Source organism: Coturnix japonica, chromosome 19 (assembly GCF_001577835.2).
Source record: "Coturnix japonica isolate 7356 chromosome 19, Coturnix japonica 2.1, whole genome shotgun sequence".
Taxonomy (NCBI): domain Eukaryota; kingdom Metazoa; phylum Chordata; class Aves; order Galliformes; family Phasianidae; genus Coturnix; species Coturnix japonica.
Genome location: NC_029534.1, coordinates 4,775,712 through 4,791,677, shown reverse-complemented (window position 1 = coordinate 4,791,677; position 15,966 = coordinate 4,775,712). Strand labels below are relative to the sequence as shown.

The 15,966-nt window shown below is 48.7% G+C and overlaps 1 protein-coding gene across 1 annotated transcript in view; it reads right to left on the bottom strand.

Moving 5' to 3' along the window:
- TAOK1 (TAO kinase 1) overlaps positions 1-12,682 on the bottom strand; it is a 56,828-nt gene extending 44,146 nt beyond the window's left edge. Inside the window, exon 1 of the mRNA XM_015880561.2 lies at positions 12,334-12,682. The gene's annotated coding sequence lies outside the window, so the exon portion shown is untranslated. The remainder of the gene's footprint in view (positions 1-12,333) is intronic.
- Between the last annotated feature and the right edge of the window lie 3,284 nt (positions 12,683-15,966).

Genomic DNA, 15,966 nt, shown 5'->3' with positions numbered 1-15,966 from the left:
GAATGAAAAAAACACACCAGCGACCACCTCTACTCTTCAGCTGAGGGGAACAATGATTTGATTGCTTCAGATGATGGGTGAGACTATTTCATGTGCCTTTAAAGAAGAGGTTAATTGTAATACAGTAGAACCTGCTCTCCCTTAGGCTTTCTAAAAGCAAGGTTGCTGTCCTACCTGACTCAAGGACCCTGGTCCATGGCTTTTGCATGAGGAGGGAGCTACCAGCAAGTGACTTTGCTGACATTGACCTTTGAGAGATGCAGTAAAGCAAAGGCACTGCAAAGAAAAAGCCAATTAAAATAATCTTATTCTCCTCCATAAGCACTCACTGCAGGCAGGGATTGAGCTGGAAGCCTGCATGTTGCTGGCTGGCAATGGCGGCTCTCATGATGAGCCTTAGATCCAAAGGCAATCAGTGACTTCAGCAAAGCCAGACCATTCTACCCAGAGACACAAACACACCATTGCACATGGAGGCTGAAGATAATAGAAGTGCTGCTGCCCAGAGCTGTAACCACATTGTGCAGCCTAAGTGGGATTAAAAAGCATGGTCTGAAGGGTTTCCTTCGGGTTGTCTTTAAAGACACACCATAGTGATGTGGTTCTGTTGAGATACAGAAGTAATGCAGCAGAGGGTAAGGACAGACATGGAACAGTCCCACATGAGCAGTGGGACAGATCTTGCTGAGGGATGTTGGACCTTTTCAAAGAGACACCATCTGCTGTGCTTTGGTTCTGTTGTTTTTCCTTTGTATTCACTACCTGCTTTTGTTCTGTTGGTTCAAAGTAAAATAGTCATATCCCTGAAATAAAGACAATTCATTCTGAAGCTGATTCATTATCAGTCTATGGTATCCAAACACAGCCAACACAGCTTGAAGAAAGCAGATCACAACTCAGACCTACTGCTCCCCAGCCTGCAGAATGAGGAAGACAGCTTTGCATGACTAACACCAGCCATGTCAATGCAATGCAGGCCACACCTATGGGATCTCCACTCACAGGTTGGTGGGCATTCATCAAGGCCTACAGTGGGTCTGGAAAAATGTGCTCCATCTCCTTTTTTTCCCCAGTACTTTCCCCTAAGAAGCCATTATTTAACTGGCAAAACATCCGACCTAGACTTTCACTGAAGGTATCTGTCGAGCACATAGTAGAGCTGCAATAAACAATCAAGAACAGAAAGGTCTGATGTTGCCTCTTAACCCAACTGTTAAACGATCATGGCCTGGGTAGGGTGTAACAGCAGAACAACGCACACAGTTCCTGCACTATTGCAGTCTGCAATGAATCTACTCTAGGGATAAATAACATCCCAATCTCCACAGCCTCCCAGGCTGTCAATGTGACACCTTTTGTGAATACTAAATTCACACATACAAAGAACTTTCCTCTTTGTGGGTTCTAAAACATCTCGTGCATCATTTCCTACTGGTACCTGAATGAGTGGCATCATTTCATACCTGGCATTTTGAAGCCTCTCTCTCAGCAGTTTGGAATAATGGATTATGGCTTTTGTTTGACAGTACGAACACACAAATAAGAAAGAAAACCACAGTCAAATTTCAAGCAACACATCCTTTATGAAAAGGATGATCTATTTGCTGACTGCTCCTGTTGGCTAATAAACAAAGGGAAAGGCAGGTGGCTGTTCTACAAATTCTAAGGATTCTGTATTTTGAGGAGGGAAAGTAGGACAACCCCCTGATACCCAAAAACTGACACAGAGAGCCAGGACTGCTCCCTCATCACACATGCAGGTCAGCCCTGCAGCCCAGCTGGACAGGGAGCTACCGAGCACTCAACATGCCATGCCAGAGAACAGCACTTAGTATTTGGATGAAGCTATAAAGAGCACCCAAGCACCAGTCAGGTTTCTTGAAGGCAACAGGACGAGGAGTACCAGCTCCAGCACTGCTGCTGCCCCCAAACTTAGTACATTCAGGTATCTTCTTGGAGACCACCAACCAATCCCCTAAGGACCCATGTTCAGAGCTGGTGGCCTCCAATTACCTAAAATCACCCATCTGAGGATTATTTTGCAAAGTCACTGTGACCAAAGGAATACCCAGAGCTTGAGCCTGAAGAACAACAAACCTGTCAGTATCTACCTGGGCCACACTGCTGAGTGCAGCCAACCAACCACACGGAAGGCAGCCTTTACTCTGAATTCCACAGGCCAGAACAGAACCACCATAGATCCAACAGCCCTGCCCTTGGGTCTGGCTACTCCCCTGACCTTGCAGTCCTGCAGGAAGGCTGTCAGTGCCACCAACATTTATATGAACACCTGATGTAGGGGCCACTCAGTGCACAACCAGCTATGCAGGTCTTATGTGGATGTCTGCAAAACAGTGGAAACACAGAAAGGTTACACTAGAAAAAAGCGGATCCCCCAGGCAAGGGGGACCAAGATATTTATAAACTAGAAATACATTTGCATCTGGCACATAATGTTCATCACATCCTTTACTACCTACAGCACACACGGCAGGAAGAGAAGAACTCAAGAAGAGAAAAGAAATAACTGTGCTTCTCTCACACCCTTTTATTCTATTAAACTAATTCCTGCTGTAAGAAGTCAGCTTGAGAGCTCCTTTCAAAGAGAAAAGGGGGAGGGAGGAGGGGAAGAATCAGATCTGCTTGTTTCTTGCATTTGAAATTCTGGTCTCGTCCCCTGGTTTTGTGCTCCTGGAGGATGCTGAAGCGCAGACCTCGCAGAATGATGACATCACACACACAAAAAAAGCAAAGCCCCCATGGGAGCGAGGAGCTCTCAGGCAGATGAGATGCAAACTTCAACTCCCGACTGGTAGCGCTCAGATAACTCAACTCAACATGCCCACAGCTAAGAGAAAAGCAGCCCAGGAGAGCAGTTCCAAACAGGAGAAGGTGACGATCCCAATGCTTGCCAGGCCAGGAGGATTCAAGTTAACAGGCTACTGTTGGCCCACACAGACACCTCGAGCACCACCTTGTTTAATGCTTGCTTTATGCTTGTTTTCAAGTTACATAGGCAAGTGGCTTCTACTACAACGGAACAAAGCAAAGCACAGCACATCTCAGTCACTGCAAATTTGGAACCACTGTCACTGCAAGGCTTTACGGAATTATTTTTCCCCCTGTGAGATAAATGCACTGCAGAATACCTTCCATGCAGAGCGAGTACAGCACGCTGCACCAGAGGCAGAGGGATTGTGAGATGTGCATGCATGCAGAAAGGCACATCTGCAGATGGAAGCCCACGTTTCCTGCAGTGAGAGTCACTCGTACCTTGTCTCTATCTATTAAAGCTTGGGAGAGCCCATGTTAGGAGCACACAATCCAGCTGCCCACGTCACAAGCAGATTTATCCTTCAAGTAACATCTGAACTCAGCAGATCGACACCAGCAGTGGGTCCAGAAATGACAGACCTCAGTGAGAAATATCTTGGAAGAAAACCTCCAGGGAGCTTCTCGGAGACTCAAGACACCTCACTAGATGCTGCAGCGCCATTTTCCTTGTTCCTAACTATTCCTGACTCAATTTTAAACAACAAAAAACACACGTGAAAAACAGCAAGGCAAAAACAGGAAAATTACAGAAGGGAAAGGTGTATTAAACACCTGGGGATCTCACAGCTTCACCAGGAGCCACTGAACAGCACGATGGTTACAAATCATTCCAAAGCTCTTTGCTTTGACTTTTTGGTAATTAAATATAAAATTAATGAGATTGCCATCTTCACCTTATATATAAGTTGATCGGTATTAAAGCCTGCTCGATTATTAACTCAAGGCCGACGTTGCAAGGGTAGCACCAACTAAGCAGGTATTGGTCTGAGAGTTTGTCCAGGTAAAGCTTTATTTAAGGACACCATCACACCAGATCTCATCCCCCTGCAGCTCCCAAGTCCTATTATCACTGTTCATCTCCTACCTTGAGATATCCTGGCAAAACAGAACAAAATACAATCTGTCAAGCAGCTGAAATTTTCTGGAGGGTTTGAGAGTACAATGGGAAGGCACTGGGATACTAGTGAAATACTTTAATGCCTCGCCCCAGTAATTAAAGAGAGACAAACAGCTGCTATTAAGGAAGCACCACAAGGAGGTGGCAGCTCCATTCATGGAAAGGACTTTACTCAGACAGACCAAGACCTGTTGTATCACATGGACCCAGCAAAGCACGCTGCATCCTGCTGGGTTACCCTCGGAAACTCGTTAGGACAGACTGACAGTGACCATCACTGTAATTCTGGTTATGTATTTGCAGAACATGCTTTAGTGGTGAGGCCTCATGTGTCACGTACTTAGAAATGCTAATCACAGGCATGAAATCACAAAGAGAAAACCCCTAAATCAGCAGGTGCTCTGTGCCTCCAAACCAGAAAATGAGCAGGCAAGCAGAATCATAACTCACACGATATGCTCCTTCCACTCAGGCTGCTCCGTATCATCTTTGTTCCTCCAACACCCATGTAAGCCAGTATTTTGCAATCACAGAATCACTCAGGTTGGAGAAGACCTCTCAGATCCAAAAGTCCAATCCCAACCCACCCCCACCATCCCCACTGACTGTGTCCCTAAATGCCACATCTCCATGCGTCTTCAACACCCCCACTGATTGCTGAGCACAGCATGCTGACAGCTACAGGGCTCACAGCTCTTCCTTCCTCCCAGTGCATCAGGTGGGAACGCCTTCAGCTCCTTAAAGCAAACATCAGTATGTTCATTACACAACAGCCAGACCCTTCAGAAGGTTTGAGATTCAGCTGTAGTAGGGACTGCACTAACAGGCTGTAGGGATGTGTTCTACCTCTGCTCATCTCCATAAGGGTGTCCAGTCTTGCAGCTACATCCATGCAGAGTTCTTTCATTCAGCTGCTGCCTCTGCCATGGCAGTGCTGGGCATTCACTCCATCCTCCACCTGCACTTCTGTACCTCACCTTAGGAATGTGAAAATAAATAGGCACGTGAAAAATAAATAGGCATTCATCACCTGTTTCCAATTCCTTGAGATTTAGGGATGAAATTAAGAGCTGGGAATTACTATTATCAAGCTGTCAGCTCAGAGGAAAGTAAAAGAAAAGCATCACATATTTAAGACAATCCTTCCGTATTACAGGTTACTTTAATTTCTATTTGTTTATTAATATTTCATTTCTCACGGTATTAATATTAATGACATCTATTTCTATTTAAGCGTAACAATATTTGCGATCCCGACAAAATGCAGTGTGATTATATCCATTTATAGTCACTGCAGTCATCAGTTTGCAATAGCAGGGAGTGCAGAGGGAGGGCTCTGAGAGCCCACAGTCTCTGCAACAGGGGAAAATGCAACACCCAAAATGCTTGGAAACACCAATTCACTCGTTACTGTAATAGACTGGGGCTATCTGAGAAGGAACACCTGCCTATATATGGAAAAATTAAGGGGTTTTACCAAAGTGTTTTTAAAGATCCATAGCTGTGACACCAAACCCTTTTCTAATCAACTACCAATAATTATTTAAATGCTCCTTATGTCCCTCTAATTGCAACCCAGTGCACACAAACCGTGATCTTTATAAATAAACTCTTTTCATGTTAGCCCAGTATCCCAAGTGCTCTGCTTGTTATTGTCAGATCGGGAACTAATCCTTTGTCCAACCTTGGCTTTGCAAACAAATTTAAAACATGTGTATTGCAACGAAAACAAAAGTAGCAGTAAGGATGAGGTCTTGCCTTTTCCACAACTGATTTTAGGCAGGACAAAAAGCAAACACAGTGATTTCCTTGAATCCAGGTCATTTTAGCATTTGAGACCCTGAGCTCCATCTTCCCAACTAGCAAGAAAGTAGGACTGGTGAACCCAGCTCTGCTCACAGGCCTTCAGCAAAGCAGCTGATCCAGCAGGAGCCTGGTCCAAGCCTCAGCAACAGCCTGCAGTGACATCTCACACTGGGAGAAGGAAATATCCCCAGTGACAGCCACTCACACCAGCTGAGCTCAGGCCCAGCACCCTCACAAACCTTTCCCACCTCCTGTCCAGCAGCATGGCTTCTGGAACGGCGATGCTCTCAGCTTCACCTGCCTGCGTGTTGTGCTCAATGAAGGAAAAACAATCTCCCATTCTCCAAGGACGGGTGATCAGCATTCAGATGGGCTTGCCCTGCATTCTTGCTGCAAAACGGGCAGGTCCCAGCAAGAAATAACATGAGGTTCTACCACGCACCTCCAGCCAGAGACCAACCTAGTTTTAAATACTTCAAAGCAGGAGTTAGAGGGGGGGGTTGTGTGGAATGGGAAGAAGGAAAATTAAGCCAAAAACTCAGGTAAGAGTTCATGGTTTGCCTACATGGCAATTAACCTATAAGGAAAAAGGAGCCTGATGTTCTCAGTAAGGCACTGCCTCAGAAACACATCATTATTTCCTTCCCAATGCTGATACGCACTTCTAGACGCCAGGGTAAGATTTTGTCAAGGCCTGGATTACCTCCTTCTTTAATTAAAATGGCAAACCTTCACAAAAACCCCAACCTCACAGCCTGCCTCTGCACTAGGATACACTGAGCAGCTGGACAGTGGGGTTTGTACCCACCCAGCTGATGCCAGGGAAAATCCTCTCACTGCAATGCATTCTGTCCTTATGGGTTGTAGAACAAGATCACTACAGTGCATGGTTCTCAAGGCTTTGATACGCTGATAGTAATGAAAAAGCCCAAGGAGACATGGGAGGGACAAGGGTTTGGAGACAGCAGACCCTGCGTGTATTTGAGATCTGAAAAAGTAGAGAGCTTACCTAGGGGTATGGGGTCAAACCATACAGAAATAGCTTCCAAAGCCAGAGTTTAACTAGTTTGCTATCTAGGCCAAGAAACAGTTCTGGAACGCATTTAACACAGTTTAATTGCATCAAATCGTGCCTGGCCCAGAACTGATTTTAACAACTGTCAACTGCTTTTTGGAACAGGCAAAGCCAAAAAAACAAAAAAAAACAACAAGCAACAAATGAGGATCACGACGTACAGTTTACTCTGTGAAGAACATGCAGACAGCCCAAACATTCACAGCACCGCGGAAAAGCAAGGCGTGCTCCAATCCCATGATCTGCCCTCAGATTGGGTTACAAGGAAGTGGGGACTGGGAGGAGCTGACAGCAGCGACAAGCACGGCACAGAGCTCCAGAAACATGTTGCACTGCCACTGGGACACAGCTTGAGAAACCCTAATAACTGCTGGTTTCCCATGGAGAAAGTTCCTGCGCTACTTACTGGATGCTCGTGGCCTATTTGAGAAGCAGCATTAGCAAAAATAACCTCTCCTCTCATCTCCTTGGCTGGGGGAGGGAGCCAACGATTACAGAGGGGGGCTGGGGGGAGAAACAACAATTGCATATCGAGGAGGAGGAGGGAAACGAAAATAACCGAGATGTGCAATACCACATGTGATTCCTCCCAGTAAATCCCATTGCAGCAGTTCCCTCTGAGCAGCAGCACGTCAGGGAACAGGATGGATTTCTGGATGCTTGGAAAACAGGCTGAACACATGGATGGGGAACAAGCCAAAAGCTGTTACAAGAAACGTTCGCCATCCTTTCAGCATGCTTGAATTCACATATTCCCCTTTCCCATGCTCCTGGGTCCCAAAGCTTTCCTCAGGTTAGAATTTGGCCCAGAGCAGAACAAAGTGAAGCCAAACCAGCAAGGAGAGGTGCTCATCCGGCTGCTCCAATGGCTGATGCTCAGCGAGCAGCGGGGCACAGGAGAGAAGAAAACAGGATTTTAGCTTAAGAGAAAGATGGAAAACAACTTTATTCACATTTTAAGAGCTCAAGCAGATGACACAATGGCTTGCAGACTGAAAGCTACAAGCAGGGATGGCTGAGATGAGCATTAAATATCAAAATTTCCTTTTCAAACGTGACTTGATATCCCACAAAAGCTCCGGAGCAAACCCACAGACACCCCGCTGTGACAGAGGGCTGTCCCAGCAACTCCATGAGTGGAGGAGAGAATGTTTTACACACACTAAACAGCCTGGATGCAGGCAGGGCCGTAATGGGGGTCAGCAGATCACAGCATGGAGAACCACAGAGCCCACCAGCTCACAAGCTCAGTGCTGCTTTACTTCTTTCCTCGAGGTCTAAGTTCTCCCCCAAACAAAACACTTCTGGTGTTTCCCTCTCGAAGGACACTATCTAATATGGAAATTTCATGCTGTCACCCCATCCTGACCTCCAGAGAAAATCCAAACTCTTTCTAGCCAAGCAATACAACAGGCAAAACTATCACCTGCTGTCTGCTCCTATTAAGGAGCCATCACCTCATGTTCAGAGCTGCTGGGCCATCCTCATCATGAGCCCAAGAGAAAGGAGACATCACCTCCATGCTGCCAGGTAGATGCCCAACCAACTCAGCAAGCTGAGTAAAGCAGGGAGACTTCTCTATTTAGAAGAAAAGGCATTGCTGCTTTGGCTGCGTCCCGCTGTGTTTACAGTGGCTACCTTGCCTTTTCTACTGCCAAAGAAACCAGGAGGGTTTAGCAGGACGTTCAAAGAAAAATAAAAACATCAAGAGTGACCAGTGTAATGATTTCTGACAAAGCATTACGAGCTCTCAACGCCTTCCCTTTGGTATTGAGGGGAAAAAAAGGCAAACAAAAATAACCTGTAATTGCAGCCATCACCAAATATTTGTTTAAAAAAATGCTTTGAGATGCTCCATGTTTGGAGTCACCCGTTTCAAAGGACCTTCAGAAAGTATTTCTTCCCCCATGTTTTATACTGCAAATGAGCACTCAGATAAGGCCGAAGGAATACAACGCTTAAAAGCCAATGGTGCTTTATGCTGCTCTCCATCCCTTCCTCCTGCTCTGTGCACTCCTTTTCCCCCTCAGACACTTTGCACTTCACCTCTCATTTCACGTTCCTACATTTGAAGTTCTGCTTTCACTCTTGGTGCTGCAGCTCTGCACAGCTCAGCTCCCTCTGGAACTTCACATGAGGGGATTAGTGGTTTTCTGCCCCTCTATCCACTGCATTTTTTTCTAGCCTCTTCTCAATGCAGAAATCAATGTATGATGAGCATCTCCTCAGCCCATTAGAGAACAATGAGAACAAAGAATCCCCAAACCTAGCTGCCATGTATGCTGGGATAAGTGCCACCAACAGCCATCTATCCCCAAGCATTTCTCTGGTCAAACCGTGGCTCCATGGCTGCACAAACCCACCTTAGAGCTGGTGTTCTCCTGCACTCACCCAGCAGCACAGCAACCAAAATGGCAGCACACCACTGCACGTTTCCTAGGGTCTGCCTTCAGCTGCTGAGGCTGAAGGGGCTCAGAGTGGGGTCAAAGAGCAGTCACTGCAGTGACACACATGGAACAAGGGGTGCAGGACAGGCCATGCAACAAAATGGAGCTCTGGGGCCTTGGGAGCCCACTGAAGTGCACAGCACTGCACAGAGCAGAGGTCGTGTTCACAGGTTATAGTAGGCAGCACAGCCAACCACCTCAGAAGGCTTGAAGCCACCTCACCATCCTGCTACAAAGGTTGGCCAAGGGAGGACACCAAAGTCATCCAGAACCAAGCCCTGCTGCAGGGCATAGGAGAACCATGCAGTGCAGGTGTGACAATAGTCCAGAGCTGAAGTGAAGCTTTCCCCTCTGACCATGTTTGAGTGACGAAGAACAACACAAAGCCCTCCAACCCCACAGAGGAAAAACAACAAACCCCACAGCATGCTCAAACAGGAGAGAGCTGATGGCCACCCATAACCACTGTAATTCAAAGGGCAAGGGCCCACATCACTGCTGGCAGCACCAACAACCAGGGATCCTCAAGGCTCCTGGTGCACACTTCTACACATGATGTGCATTGTCAATGTGATCTCAATACAACCAGAAAACACTTGGATAATTACTAAGATCGTATCCTAGAGGAGTTCTCCAGTACATAGTGAGAATGGAATAGGAGGAGTGATATTTACCACAGCTTCTTTAGCACTTCCTGGTTCATGGAGTCCCAGGCCAACCCTGAGCATTTTATAGGACGAATTATTCTGTTAAATGAACCACATGAGGTTCATTTGCAAATATATGTAGCCTCTACAAAGCAGGAAGAGAGGTACAGCCCTGCAGAAGGACAAGTGCAGCAGCACACCCAGTGATCCTTTGCTAGACAAGGGAACTGGAGGTGATGCATCTGAAGCACCTGATGGAAGCATACAGGTCATGCCCAGGTGGAGCCCCATTGCAGTCAGCTACTCCAACACCTTTAAAAGGACTCTGAACTCTTTGCCACGTCTATTGTTCTCTACAACACATCCTGGTTACAGGAAATCCACCATAGGATACATCTGAAGATGTCATTATTCCTGCGATATCTGCTTCTCTTCTGACTTGTCCCACCAAGCACACAAAGCTGGGCTGCCTTACAGCACATCAAGAACGTCACCCCAGTGACACGACCTGACGGATAACATGGGATAAGGCAGGGATGAAAGCTGCACAAATGGAAACGTTATATACATGGAAGTAAACATTTCACATTCTCCGACCTCGCCTATACAGAATCTAATGGGAGGACATGAGAGATAACTTTCTCCAATAGTCCAACCTGAGGCCTAAGTCACCTTGTATATAATGTTAACTCCAACGTCTGGCCCCCTGCATGCAGTGTTTAACATTAGCCCAGTTAAAGGCAAAATCATATTAACAGTAGTAATAATAATCAAACCATCCAAAGATCTTTAGGTGATTTTTCAATGAGATTAAATGCAATTTAAGCTGTTCTACCAGAATCACTTTAGCAGCACATCCTTAACACAGGAGGAGAAAAACACCCCTCGAGTTCAAGGGATACACTGAGGTTCAAGTTCATCAATGGATCTGAATCAACAGACAAAGGGAAGAGGGGCCTACAAACAGCAAAGGAACCAGCAGAAGTAGGCGGGTGCTATAGGGAATCCAATGGGAAGGCCCAGCCAGAACTGATGAGGTTTGTCCTGGGATTCCAGCAGCAAAAACTGACACACTCCTACAGGAAGGGGCAACAGAACCCAACACTGAGCTCTGAGCAGCATCAAGAAACATGTATCTCCAAACCCTCCTTCCTGCAACAAAAGTTGTTATTTTGTAATCGCAGAACACGAAAACAAACCTTCACCCGTGTCAAAACACAGCCCTGTTTTCCAAGGTATTTTCAGCATCATGGTTTTCCACGACCAAGGGAGATCTGAGCTGTGCTATACAGCGTTACATGGAACGCCAGGGCTGGTATTTTGGGAACGTTTCATCCCAAAGCACTTCAAACCGATAACCTTTATCCAAACACACAAAACAAGAGCCACGTCCTACGCTCTATAAATAGCCTGAACGGTATGGAATCGATAGGAACCAAACCTTCAGGTAACATCTTATTCATCTGCCCTTGGCGTGCGGGGCCATCAAACCTCACCGGGAGGAGGTGAAGGACGCGATGCGTTCAACTGGTTACCAGCACTGCCGAGATGCAGCAGCACAACCGACACCAGGAATGAAGGGAAGTCCTGCAGGCCGACGCCGTTCTGTCATATTCCCCCCCCCCATCCCCAGCCCCGCGGTTGACAACAACCATTTTACGGCGGCTTTCCTCGCACCGCGCCCAGCACAATGGTTCTCCTGCATCGCTCCGTATCTCTGCTCTGCCGGTGACAAAGGTGAACCCGAAGGGCCCGGAGATGCTCCCAACGATCCCTCTCCCTTAAGCTGGGTGTAGAGGGGCCGAGCCTGGACGAGATGCTTTTATGTGACATATTAAAATGCTCGGGGAACGCTATTTGGCTAACGGGATCGGCCGATCGGATTGGGGGGGGGAAGGGGGGGGAGGGAGCGAAAAAAAAAAAAAAAAAAAAGGAAAAAAAAAAAGGTCTTTAAAATAGGTCACTTTGCTCCAAATCCCACAGCAGCGCCGCACAAAATGCGATTTACCCCCCTGAAGTCATTAAAAATAAAAAATAACAGCACGGCAGCGATCCACCACCTTATCGTGCGGGAGGGAAGGCGGGGGTGGGGACAGGCCGCAGCGGGGGCCCAACCGCACCGCATCGCCCCTCCGAGCGGAGCCGAACCCCCCCCCGGGCCCGAAGCTCGGCCCGCTGTCAGCGGGGAACACCCGGCAGCGCCATTTCTCCTCCTCCCCCGCCGCCCTCCGCCGCTCGGGGCTGGGAGCAGCGCGGAGTCCTGCGGCAGTGCCGCAGAGCGCGGCGGGGGAGGGAGGCACCGGCCCAGCCCCCCCCCCCCCCCCCCCCCCCCCCCCCCCCCCCCCCCCCCCTCCCCGGGGCTCTCCCGCCGCCCCGGCCGAGCTCCCCGCGCCGTGCCCGCCTTACCCTCCGCCGCAGCCGGGCTGGGAGCGCCGCTCGGCCCCCCGCGGAGGAGGAGGAGGAGGAGGAGAGGAGGAGGAGGAGCGGGGCAAAGGGGCGGCGGCCCCGCGGGGGGAGGCGCCCCCGGAGGGGCGTCGGGCCCGGCCCCCCCCGGGTGCCCGTTCGCGGCGGGCACAAAGGCGTTGTGGCACGGCTCCTAAGATGGCAGGGCAGGCCGAGCCGCCTCCGGCACCGCCGCCGCCGCCTCCCGCTGCCGGGCCCCGCCGCCAGGCCGCGCCGCGGTGTGTGAGGGCGGGCGGAGCCGGCCGTGCTCCGAGCCGCGGCGGAGCGGAGGATCCGTGGGCCGCCCCGCGCCGGGATGGCCGCTGCCCAACGCCGCCCAACGCCGCCTCCTCCCCTCAGCGCCGCCCGGGCTGCTCCGCCGCCGCTCCGCTCCGCGCTGCCCGCAGCCAGCGGCCCCCGCCCGCCCCTCTCGCGAGACTTCGCCGCCCTCCTCCTCCCTACCCGGGAGGGGCGAGAAGACGGGAGGAGCGGCGGGAGGGGACGGGAGCGGGGCGGGGCTGTCATGGCGCCCGGGGTGAGGGGGGACAACGTGAGGGGACACAGGGGCCGTGGGGATGGGATGGGATGGGATGGGTCGGGGGCTGCAGCCAGGGCTCGTGTCCGTCGTGCTGAGGGGAAGGATGGCGGGGGGTGCGATGGGGCACGGCTGGATGGGGGCAGTGGGGGCCTGGAAGTGTTTGTGGGCTCTGGGGGAGATGGGGCCTGCAGTGTGGGGAGATAACAGTGAGGAAGGGGAGGGATGGGGCCTGGCTGCTGCTCGGTGTCACCAGCCGCAGCTGGAAGTGGGGGGAGCTGTCAGCTCACCTTGGCCTTGTGCAACTGTTGGCCAACACTTGGAGTCCATACACTGAGCTGCCTGACCACGGCTGCTCTATGGACAGAAAGAGGGGCAAAGCAGCAGGTAGACAGCCCCCCGAGCTGCCCCTTCAGTGCTGGGTCTTGAACTTGGTTGTGAAGCCCAGGTGTGCTTTGGGTGTCTATGAGCTATAGACAGCAGTTGGCTTCGTGCAGGGATTTGTTATCGCGTCTCGTAGTCGTGTGTTTGTTTATTTGTTTTCACTATAGATTACAGCTGGAGGAATTCTAAACACGGCGAGGAGGCTTGGGTTGGTGTTGAAGTGCATTGTGCTCCTGTCTGAGCAGAGGAAATCGCTGAGGTCAGTCTCCCTTGTGTTTATAGCTGCTTTCCCTTTCAGGAGTATAGGGGCAAAGAATCGTCAGAATAATAGTTTTTACTGACATCCTGACAATGAACTAATAGAAACAATGGCATGAGACACACAGCTTCAGGGTTAGGTACCAAGTTAAGTGTTCTCAGATATTCCACATGCATTTGAGGCATCCCTAGAATTAAATAATGCAATTCTGTAAGGCCAATATTACTGATGCTGCTGTGATGGAGCAAAACAAACTTCCCTCCTGTTGTCCTATGGAGGTATTTCATTCCATCAGCAGGCTCTATTTACAATGGTACTGCAGCCCATTTATCCAACCTTCACTTTTACCTCTAACTGAGCAGGGGATTATTTAACCTGGGGTTGGGGATACCTGAGGAATGCTGAGAACCAGAGGGTGACGGTAACAGCTGTGGGCCACATCTTGTGTTATCCAAACGTGTCACACCAAGGTCTGATGCTTTGCCTTCTCAAATCCCACTAGGAAAAGCAAGACAAATGTGGATCGCTTCGAACATATGTTGTTGTAAGTATTGGGGAAGGCAAACTAAAGATTGATCTGATTATCTCAGCCTTGAAGCTGGCAGCTACGACGGGAAACTTGGTTTTATTCATCTGCCAAAGATATTTGTAGCAAATCGGTTGACGAGTTAAAAGGCATTTTGGGAATGGCACAAAAATAAAGCTGTCCACTTCCTGAAACTGGAGTTTCTGTCTTTTGAGAACTGCTGGGGGTTTGGAGATATGATGCTGGGACAGTGAGTGTGTAGTAGGAAAAGTAAATGTGTTTTTAACAGCAGCACTTCATGTGAGTCTCTTCAGCATCATCCGTGATGCTTTGTTGTTTTCTTGCATTTGTTAAACTAGTGGGCATCGTTTGGTTTCTGCAGGCTAAGTGGAGCAGTAAGGAGCAATCTGCCCATGGAGCCATAAAGTGCAATTAAGGATCAAGGTCTTCTGAATCTTGGTCTTGTACTCCTTCCTGCAGCCACGGTGCCTTTAAAGCTCGTGAATTATGAGGGTGAAAGCTTGGGTTAGTGATGGACACAGGGCTACCCTAGCAGAGAGTTTGGGTCTCAGCTCCCTTTATTACGCACGTAAAAAAAGATAATGATATCTCTAGGTAAAAAGCCTTGGAGTGTAGTGGCAGCTGCTGGAAAAAGATGTGAGTATTAACCACTGTTAACTGTCAAGTCGTTTATTTAACGCAGTAGATATGGGTTTGATAAGTGCCCAATGACTGCTTCAAAAGTAAACAGTATTGTCTGTATCCCACCGGGATAGAGAAAGTCTCCTGATTTAAGGAGCAGGCCTATAAAAATGGCAGTGTTTGTTGTTACCAGCTGGACTAGGTATGATTAACAGGGCTCCATAGGCCTGACCCATCAGCCGTGCTCTTACTGCCTTGTCAGCCAATGACAGTGGACATCCAGGATGTTCTATCGGCTTGGCAATCTTACTGATGCAAGCTTAACCTTTCTTTTGAGGAACTAAACCAGTTTCTGTATGCCTGCATCTTGGATCTGCACCATTGTATCCATCAGGTAGCTGTGTGCATGGTTAGCACCATCTGAAGGAGGTGCTGGGACATCAGTAAATAGAAGTTACAAATGGCACCAGTGGTTCAACTGACAGGCAGAACTGGTTTCAGTGCATTGCTGCAGTGTGCTGCTGCAGACCTGGGCTGGGGGTAGACCCGGACAGCATTCCAGTGCAGACAGGACCTGCAAAGAGTGTGCATCAGCACTGTGTGATATTGTAGGAGAGGAAGCAGTGAACAATAGCGTGTCCAGCGGAAGCTGTGGCAAGAATTTATCCGAGGCTCATTGTAATTACTCAAGCTGGGAATCTGGCCGGTGCGTTGGGGTTACCACCCCTCCTTCTTTAGGAGTGGAGTAGTTTATTTTCTTACATGACTTTAAGTGATGAGAAACTTGCCTGTCTGTCTCAGCAGAACAGCAACGCCTCTTGCTGTATTAACTTCTTACAGCACGAAGGAGCTGCTTCAGAACTAACTCAGAGTGATGGGGCCTGGCTCAGTAATCACTGCGAAATAAATACTCACAGGAGATAAGAAAGATAAGAGTGTGATTAGGGCAGTTTCAGCTGCTGTAATCACAGCCGTACCTCCCTTAGCCTTCAGTCCCTGCGCTGCTCTGACCTTTCTTAAGCGAGCAAATGTAAATTTCAGAATAAATCAGGGAACCCGAACCAATGAAATTTGGCTATTAATTATAATTGCAGTTATGAATCACAGTTGTCTCTGCTTCTATTCTAGGATCTTTGCCATCGGATAAGCAGAATGTAATTTACCCAAATATATATATATAAATTATTTATATATATACATGTATATTATCATTTCATGAAACTCTTTTGGTTCCATTACTGATTTAGAAAC